General features: G+C 34.6%; 1 pseudogene; it reads right to left on the reverse strand.

The window, feature by feature from the left end:
- Positions 1-570: 570 nt before the first annotated feature.
- LOC129890595 (uncharacterized) lies at positions 571-10,866 on the reverse strand (annotated as a pseudogene).
- Between the last annotated feature and the right edge of the window lie 291 nt (positions 10,867-11,157).

Here is an 11,157-nt window from a genome sequence, read left to right on the forward strand (position 1 = left end):
TATTTTGGGGAATATTCATCTGCTACAGTAGTGGATGAAAAGAAATTAGAATGTAATGAGCCAAATGTATCTATCTTATCAATATTTTTGATTGGGGTTGTAGTTGAAAAATTATTCAAATATTAATTTTCAATGCAAAGTTTTAGGTCGATTTTGTTTAGTTATTTTTGTTATGTTAAGTTAGGATTTTGCATGTTTAACCTGCATGTAAAATATTATGTTAATTATCTTTATGGTTCAACATATGTCTCACGAGTTGCAACAATGGAGTCTAACGCTGTAATATTTTACTGCTTTGATGCGACGAATAAGCCTTAAGTGTCAACATATTACTCACGAACTCCAACATATGTTTATTATGCTGCAACAGATGACTTCGTTAAAGATATATAGAATAGTTATGTTTTAATATTTAACTCATGAGTTGCAATAAATGCGCTTTATGTCTCAACATATGAGTTTTGTGTTGGAACATATAAGATACCACAACAAGTCAATATAAGCAGTCATAGCATATGAGCAAAAAGGAATAGTTCAACCAAAAGAACTTATCAACAAAATGTTCTACATCTATTCAACGGTCATAAAAAATTGATCTGGAGGTATGCTGTTGTTTCTAGTATGTCTCTTCGGGCCTCCATTGTCACTAATATAGCCATTTTGAGCCTTCATATCTCCATAATTCCATAAAAGCGAGGCATATATGATGCGAAGTGATTTAGGGATAATTTCAGATGATGGTACTTGTAGACCATCACTTAGAAACTCAGCATATGCAACAACAAAAAGTACACAATTCCTGCATCGTTTATCATCTATTTAAGAACTCATAACATCATGTAAATGAATAAAGGGAAATATGTGATATGTACAAACTATCACTTGCCTGCTGGACAATGCCTTCAACATATTTGATATCGAAGGGGAGAGATTTGTTATTGCCCTTGTAACATTCAAGGGATGACCAGTTGGTTCAGTCTTGTTTCTCAAAAAAACCAATATATTAAAGGAACATTGGCAACATTGTAGCCATCGTTTGAATCTCCTTACAGCTTCTGATTTTCCTCGATGAAGAACTCGAATCATACACCTTAATGCAGTGTTCCTATAATACAACGACTGTCAGGACCTATGAACTGCCTATCATAATTTACCGGGACATACACCTCATCTGTCAGGTGCCAAGGCAGTCCAGCGGCTATACAAAACTCTTTGATAATGTCACAAAATCTCTCCCGATAATTAGCTACAACATTGCCATTTTGACGTTTTTTTGAAAAGACAATTTGTGGTAGTGTATTAACAGTGAGAATTATTTAGTTTCTTCGACTTCTTCCGCAAATAATACAAAATAACATTCAAATTCTACACACACACATAATCAACAACATAACATATCAATTATTTGTATGTATGCATCAGCAGGTGTTAATTAAAAGATACGTGAGCATAGTTGTACCTCATCAGTCCAACACTTGTTGGGTTGAGACATTATATAGAATCAGTCCTTCGTATTGGGGCTTGCAATGAAAAAATCTAGCCATTCGAATCCCAAAACTCGAGCAGTTATCCATATAGTGCTCATCCTTTGCATTCTTATTATTATATAAATGTCAACTATGATTAATTAGTAGTCAGCAGGAACATAAAAAATAGTTGACTGACTTACCTTTGTGCATAACGCATGTGAAGGCCCTCTCGTATTCATTCCGAGAACGATGTCATTAGTTTAGTTGGACCCTTTCTGGTAATGGGATAACCTTTAAATGGATAATTTTTCCACATATTCGAAGTGACCTTTTCTTTGGCTGTTGAGATCGAGCCATAATCTGGCAAAGGTATACCAAATAGTAGAGGAGCAACAAGAGTTGATAATGGTTGTTTTTTTAATAGTATTCTGCAAATTTATTTTTTCAAAGTCCTAAACTTCTTCTTCATATGATGAGCATTGTTCTTTGGTGGAATGCCACCCTATTCATGTGTCAATTCATTAATAATATTTGTCAATTCTGTAACACGCTTAATAAAATGCTCATGTTTATGTTGACATTTTTTGCATTGACAGGTCACACAATGGTTAGTAGAGGAAGCAGTAAAAGATTGAGTATATCGTATTTCTTTTGATATTTTATCTACAAGTTCAAAAAAAAAGGTTACAACTTTAAAAACGGTTCGGAAAAATTCTTGAAAATCTATAAGCCTTTCTCTCGATTTTCTTTCATTAACAAGCAAATCTAAACCCATCAACCCAATTATTCATCATTCGTAAATACACAACAACATCTACAGTGTTCTTGTTCGCAAAATCATTAAAGTCCTCAAAAAAATAAAAAAGACTTACGACTGGCGACGATGTGGCGAGGTTATTTTTGAACAAGAGCTGTCTTTTGAGTGTAGAGTGACAACGACGAAGAGGAAAGCTTGTTAGTTGTAGACGAGTTGAAAAGATCATGTTGATTTTTTGCAAAGGAGGAGTTTGAAAGTTTGAAGGAATTTTCAAATTTCAAATCGGTATAACTAGGGTAGGTGACGAATGGGGTGAAAATTTATAAGCCCTTCTCACAATTTTATTTCATTAACAAGAAAATCCATACCCATCTATCCAATTATTCATTATTTGTAAATACACAACGAGTTGTACAGTGTTCTTGTTCGCAAAACCACTAAAGTCTGTAAAAGAAAAAAAAGACTTACGATCGTCGATGATGCGGTGAGGTTGTGGTTGAACAAGAGGTATCTTTTTGAGTGTAGAGTGACAACGACGACGAGGAGTTATTTTTGATTGCAGAGGAGCCAAAGCAATGTTATTATTTTTTACAGAGGAGGAGTTTGAAAGTTTGAATGAATTTTCAAATTTCAAAGGGATTTAAACTGGGATAGGTGACGAATGTGGTGCCTTTGAATTTTTAAAAGAGTAAATCACCACTTGTTAATTTTTAAAACATTAAGACACCTCTTATTCAATTTTCACCTCTCTCTAGTCTCTCAGCATGTATTTGAGGGAACCTTATAAATTCAATATGTTGAACTCAAAATGTCATTTCGTATAATCAACATTATTAGTTTATAGTTTGACACAAAAATGTACATATTTAACGCATCAAACTTATTCCTCTACAAAGGTAGTTTAAACAAAAATAAAACAGAAATCTAAACTCATCTCGAATCTGTGACATATGAACTATAAATTTGATGTTTGACCATTTATGTTGTAGTAGTATTCACTTTATAAAGTAAATCAATATTTACGGTTATAACTTGTTATTAATAACTACTATTAAGTACTACATAAAACTACTATAATGCATTTATTTTACATGATTGTACTTCTCCAAGTCCAATTTTAAATTAAAATCGGATACTTAATCAATCAAAGAATGTTGAGTTTTCAAACTTGTTAAAATTCATTCAAAAGCTCTTTCAGTTTCCAGCAAAGCTTTGCAATCAAAAACCCTTTCATTTTAACGTTTCAGCAAAAGATTTAACTCGAAAAGTTGTAATATTTTAGTCTCTTGTCACTTTTATAAATCTCAAAAAATGAAATTTTTCATAATCCTACTCACCATACTTACAAAAATAAACACGATGCGAAAGAATGCAAACAGAAGAAGAGTCATGAAAGAAAAGTCTTCCTCTATATTTGAATCCCTTCTGAACCATGTTATAATAGAAATTATTGCAAAAGTTGGTTCATTTTATTTCATGGATTTGATCTATCTCAAATGAAGGTATATATATATATATATATATATATATATATATATATATTCTGTTTAAAAAAATATATAATTTTATTTTACTAACTGATTTATTTTTTATAGTTGCAAGTTATTTTTGAAAATCGCAAATGAGCGATACATATATGAGAACCTAACATTGGTAGACTTTCTGATTCTAACTAATTGGCAATGAGAGAAGAGGAAAAGGATAGATAATATTTTGGAGATATGTAGGAATTCCGTAAATAAAGAAACCTTCTACCAAAAGGGTGTGGTAATAATTAATTTAAATTTATTTTCGTATGTGTGTGATATTTTAGTCAGAAAATAATTGATTTATTGCTATGGTTCTTTGTAGATAGATTTTTTCAGTAACCATAGTACAGAACATGCAATGGAGTTGCTGGAGCATGCAGCAAACAAAGGCCACCTTAAGAAATTGTATGTCATTTCCATAATTTGAATCTACAGGGCTGATAAAGGCAAAAGGGGATAATGTTGCTTGCCAACACAAAAACAAGAATCCCCGTAGCAATATAAGGAATTGCCGACGTGATTTAAAAGAAATTTTGACGCAAATATGGGTGTATAATCCTTTATTTATGGGACCCAAACTACCCATTTACTGCACTGTTCAACATCAAAATCGCATTAGCAGCAATGAAGTTTGACCAATGGATAACAACGATGAAGACTTTTTTTTTCATTGTCAGGCTTGTAGTTGTGATCATGAAATTGCTTTTGTAAACAAGTGTTATCCTTATTATAACTACATGTAATTTTATTTGGATTGTTAGTGTCACGATCCAAGCCTAGGGCATAGATGTGATATGGCGAATGAGGAACTTGAAAGTACCTCAACATGCCTCTTAGCATTCTTTTAGCCTTTCATAGGTAATGACAATAAATAAACAAGCGGAAATCATAATAGTAAATCTTCAACTTACATATGTCCAACAATACCTCTAACTTTTAAATTTAACGGGGCTAAGACAAGTCACTAGCTTACCCTCAATCATAATATAAAGAAATGTCATAGTAAGTGTCTAAAGATCTTAACATATCATAAGCTATAAAGATAAAAGAGTATTATTCTCGGAACATGGAAACTCATAAAAAGTAGTCCTCAAACAAAATCTCAACTACCCACGTGGAGTAGAACGAGGAGGAGCACCAGTCCCTACATGGTGATATCATGTAGGCAAAAGAGTATACGTTAGTACTTTGAATGTACTAAGTATGTAGGCATGCAAGACAAAGTAAAATATTTAGAACATTTATAAGGTAAAGTACATAAATGAGTGCATGCATCTGCAATCAAGTAGATATCATTGAAATCATATATATGTGGATATATATACATGCATGAGTAATCATGTAAATAGCATTTGAAACATTAATTTATGGAAAGTTGACTATAATCGACATTAAGACCATGTGAGCTATTACATGGAATCCAATATAACCCCCTACGTTGGCCGGGGAGTCTACTTGCCTAGGGTAGAATTCTGTCAAATTTACATTTATTCTTTAACTTTAACTATAAGGGCTTTCACAGATCCATTAGCCTAAGCCTACAAGGGCTCTTACGTTTCCACATAGTTAATGAGATAAGGGGTTGTTATTAGGATTCCCTTATCGAATCCCACCTCAATGAGCCATTCGGTGCTAAGTCAATCCCACACAATAGTTTAATACTTTAAAATAGTCATAACATATAGCTTGAGAATTCAAAACATCATATTCGGTAGAATAACTCATTAAAATATTTGATGATTCAAATATGCAAGAATTATCCTTATACCATAAAGAATTCATCATTCATAATATTTCATTATTCTTTTATATTATAAGATTCTCTTTTTATCATAGACATTGCTTTCATAAACATTCATTTGGAGTCAAAGTTTTTAAGTCAAAATTTATTTAAAACATAGTAAAACTAGGTGGGTTCAAATCACTTCAACTTGCAAACATATATATAAATGAATATGCATAAATATTTTAAAATCCATTAATTAAAAATTATGCTTTAAACAATCCACCATGAATTTCAAGAAGCTTTAAAAAGATAAATAGAGAAATTACTTGCAAACCATCAATTCATACATATGAAATCATGTTGCACCAAAATTGACCAATAATCATTAGTTTAATCATGATTTATACTATTAAGTAGAAATAAGAGTTACCTATAAGAAAATAATACTTGAAATTAAGGGATTTAATTAAAAGAGTTTTGGACTACATGGGTGGAAGAACCCATGGATGAACGAACCCATGGATGAACACCCACATACCGTAGAGTAAAGCTTAAAGAAATTAAACATAATTTATCATATAATCAAAATACTTTAGGCATGAGAGTGGAAGGAATACTCTCATTGAAGCCTTACATACCTGGAATCCGAATCGTTACTCAAAATAGAAGGATTTAATGAACAATCTTAAATCCTAGCTTTTTCTCCTCGCCAGAGAATTTTGTGTACTACCCGGAGTATATGAATCACCGAAATAATATTTCTACACTACTAAGAACTAAAAATATATTTTGAGAATGAGTAAAGAACTGTATAGAGAGAAGGGTTTCTAAAAAAAGCTTGATGAATAAAATAATGAAATAAGGTGGGTATTTATAGGTGTGAAAGAGGGACCTAACAATAATTAAAATAATTATAAAGAAAAATCTAAAAATTTAATGAATGATTGTGATGTCATGGGTGATATCAGATGGAGGACTATTGATGTCATGGGTGATGTCAAATGGATCTAGATCTTTTCATTGATAGTGAGATGAACCTTCTTTTAATGGAATACCCTTTTTGGGAGCTACATTTGAACAAGATAACTTCCTCATTAAGATTTGGTGTCTCATATGAATTATTGTTATAGAAGTGTACCTTTATGTCGTTCAAGAATCAACTGATATGGAGCATCCTATAGTGATATATGAGTTTTCTTCTACAAACACTCCATTTTGCCACAACACCATGTCTTGCAATAATTAAATTATTTGACCTACTTAACCTCCGAAACTTAAAATATGAACAAAAGTTGTAGGTAATGATGTTGGAGTTATTCAAAAATTTGAATCTCCTAATTTGGACCATCCTATGAAAAGTATGACCAAAATATAGAAGCTATATTATTTTCATCGAGATTGGAACACCATATACAACATTTTTAGGGGGTGTTACATTATCTCCCCATTGGGAATATTCATCCTCGAATGAGGAAAGACTTAGCTTGAGTAGACTAGAGTGTAAACCAACAACCCAACATTAATGCAATAGTGAAATTTAAAACATCGTTTGAAATATATTTCATAATTTTGCAAGCATATGACAAGAAAAGTTGAAATGCAAGGATTTCAAGTAATTGAGCAAGGACAACTTAATACCTTAGGTTTGGATAGAGGGAAAAAATGAAGGTATTGATTAATCATATCCACTTTCTCTTTCCATGTAGCACTTTCGACTTGTTGATTCCTCCAAAGGACTTTAACATATGCAACTTCTTTGTTCCTCAATCTCTTAACTTGCCGGTCCAAAATTTCAATCAGGACTTCTTCATAGGTCAAGTTCTCTTCAACATTCACTACTCCCAAAGGAACAATGGAACAAGGATTACCCACACATTTTCTCAACATAGACACATGGAACACCGGATGAACCATGGTCATTTCTAATGGCAACTCTAACTAATACGCAACCTTGCCAACACATCTCATGATTCTATAAGGCCCTACATATCTAGGGATCAATTTCCCTTTCTTACCAAACCAAACCACAGGTTTCATGGGTGAAACCTTCAGATACACCCAATCATCCACATTAAACTCAAGATCCCTTCTTCTAGTGTTGGAATAAGACTTTTGATGACTTTTAGTTGTCTTCAACCTTTCTCTAATGATCTTCACCTTATATAAAGCATTAAGTACCAAATCGGGTCCCAATAAGGTCATCTCACCTACTTCGAACTACCTAACTGGGGATCTACATCATCTCCCATGCAAAGCCTCAAATGGCGCCATATCAATACTTGAGTGGTAACTATTATTATAGATAAACTCAATAAGAGGTAGATGATCATCCCAATTTCCTTTAAACTCCAACACACAAGCCCTTAACATATCCTCTAGTGTTTGAATCGTCCTTTTGGCTTGCCCATCTATTTGAGGATGGAATATGGTGCTCAATTTTACCTTAGTAACAAGGCCCTTTTGAAACGATCTCCAAAAGTGATAAATGAATTGGGTAGCACAATCTGAAATAATTTATAGCGGCATACCATTCAACCTCACCAACTCCCGAATATATAACTTGGCAAAGGCTTTGGAACTATAGGAAGTCTTAACCGGTAGGAAGTGAGCCGACTTAGTCATTCTATCAACAATTACCTAAATCAAATCATGAAGCTTCCGGGTATGAGGCAAACCCACTATAAAATCCATATTTACATCTTTCCACTTCCAAGTAGGGATTTTAATGTATTGGGCTAGGACACCCGGCCTTTACTTGTTGGCAATTTAGATATTCGGACACGAACCTTTCTATTTACTTCTTCATGCCACCCCACCAATAGAACTCTTTTAAGTCTTGGTATATTTTCATCAAAACGGGATGAATAGAGTATGTAGAATTATGAGCCTTCATCAAAATCAAACTCCTTAGACCATCCATATCCAGAACACATAGCTGACCTTGGTAATATAGAACTCCATCTCTCCCTTGGGAAAAGACCTCTACCTTATTTTCCTTCACCAACTTCTTTAACTCAATAAACATCGGGTCAAGATCTTGCTTTGACTTAACATCCACTACCAAAGAGGATTCGGATCCATTTTGAACAACCATACCACCATCATTGGTACCACATAACGTCACCCCTAATCTAGCCAAATGGTGAACATCTTTCCCCAACTCCCTCTTCCCTTCATCAACATGGGCCATACTCCCCATAGACACTCTACTAAGTGCATCGGCAATAACATTGTCTTTACTCGGATGATAGTGCACACTCATGTCATAGTCCTTAAGGAGTTCTAGCCACCTCTTTTGCCTTAGATTAAGGTCCTTTTGGGTGAACACATATTGAAGACTTTTATGATCAGTATACATATCCATATGCACCCTATAGAGGTAATGCCGCTAAATCTCCAAAGCAAAAACAACGGCCGCCAATTCAAGGTCATGGGTAGGGTAGTTACACTCATGCACCTTTAAGTGCGTAGAAGCATAGGCTATGACCTTTCCATTTTACATTAAGACACAACCTAAACCATTCTTTGAAGAATCATAATAAACCACAAACCCTTCTAATCCTTCTGGTAGAGTCAAAATAGGAATTGAGGTAAGTCGATCTTTCAAAATATGGAAACTCTTCTCACGCTCATCAGTCCATATGAATTTGACTTTTTTTGGGTCAATTTTGTCATAGGAGATGAGATGAAAGAAAACCCTTCGATGAACCTTCTATAGTATCTAGCTAGACCCAAGAAGCTCCTAATGTCTAAAGGAGATAAAGGTCTAGTCCAACTCTTGACTACCTCCATTTTCTTAGGATCAACCTTGATCTTATCATCGGACACTATGCGACCAAGAAATTCCACCTCCTTCAATCAAAATTCACATTTACTAAATTTTCCAAACAATTTCCTATCCCTCAACATTTGAAGCACAACTCTCAAGTGATTCTTATGTTCTTCCTTATCCTGAGAGTAAATCAAAATATCATCAATAAAGACCACCATAAAAGTATCAAGGTAAGATTTGAACACCCTATTCATCAAGTCCATGAACATTGTCGACGCATTCGTCAACCCAAAACTCATCACCACAAACTCAAAAAGACCATACCTTGTTCGAAAAGCCATTTTAGGAATGTCACACTCCCTTACTCGTAGTTGGTGATAGCTGGATCGAAGGTCGATCTTAGAAAAGTAACTTTCCATTTGCAATTGATCAAATAAGTCATCTATTCTAGGGAGTGGGTACTTGTTTTTAATGGTCATCTTATTTAATTGCCAGTAGTGTATGCACATTTGAAGCGACCCATCCTTATTTATCACAAATAACACGGGAGCACCCCATAGTGAAATACTTGGTCTTATGAACCCCTTTTCTGACAAGTTCTTTAATTGTTCCTTCAACTCTTTCAATTCTGCTGGGGCCATCTGGTAGAGATGAATAAACATAGGTTAGGTATCGGGGAGGAGATCAATACCAAAATCAACTTTCCTTTCAAGAGGAACAACAGGAAGGTCATTGGAAAAGATATCGGGGAACTCATTAAATACGCGAACCGACTCAAGAGGAGAACTTTCAGAGTTGACATCCCTAACCCTCACAATGTGGTAAATACAACCCTTAGGAATCATTTTTGGGGCCTTAAGATAAGAAATGAACTTATCTTTCACTACTGAATCACGACCCTCTCATTCAATAATGGAATCATTTAGAAATCGCAATTTGACTCGATGATTCCTATAATCTATGGAAGCATAAGATGCATGTAACCAATCCATCTTAAGAATGACATCGAAATCTACCATGTTAACTCAATGAGATCACAAAGAATAAATTTATGCAAGATAGATACGGAACAACCCCTATAGACCTTTCTAGCAATAACTGACTCACCAACTCGGTAGACACCAAATAGGGCTCTAATAACATGTTGGATAACACATAAAACCTATTAGCAAGGAATGGAGTAACAAATGATAAATTTGCACCCGGATCTAATAATGCATACACATCAAAAGCAAATACCTTTAACATATCGATAACAACATTGGGTGCATCCTCAACCTCTTATCTCCCATGCAAGGCATAAAAGCGGTTAGTGTGTTAGACACCTCATTGGGCTTGTTGACCATGAGCAATTTGTCCTTGAGGCCTACCACTACCATATCTATAATACCTAGCATGGTGGCCTGGCTTGCCACACTTAATGCATGCATTAGAGCCGGCTAAGCATTCCCCTTTGTGATTCCTTCCACACTTCTTGCAAGAGGGGAAAGTTTGAGCACCAACATTCTCTCTTAGAACCATTGGGTTAGCACCCTTGTCCTTGTTGAACCTTAGAGAAGGATTATTGGTGGAACCTTATCCCACAAACCGTTTCCCACCTTGTCCTTTGCCATTGTTACCATAACCGGACCTTTGAGGGTTAAACCCTCCACCATCCACTCTAGCCTTTTTGAACCCCCTTGATCTCTCTCTTAACTTCTATTCTTCAATTTGTTATACATAAGTCATTAACCGAGAGATGTCTATCTCCTTGACCAACATGGCTATTTTGCACTCCTTGTACACCAAACTTGAGACACCAAAAATAAACTTAATAATCCTAGCTCTTGGTTGGAGACCATGAAGGGAGCATACTTTGACAACTTAGTGAATTTTAGAGCATAATCCCTCACGCTCATACTCTC

Source organism: Solanum dulcamara, chromosome 5, assembly GCF_947179165.1.
Source record: "Solanum dulcamara chromosome 5, daSolDulc1.2, whole genome shotgun sequence".
Taxonomy (NCBI): Eukaryota; Viridiplantae; Streptophyta; class Magnoliopsida; order Solanales; family Solanaceae; genus Solanum; species Solanum dulcamara.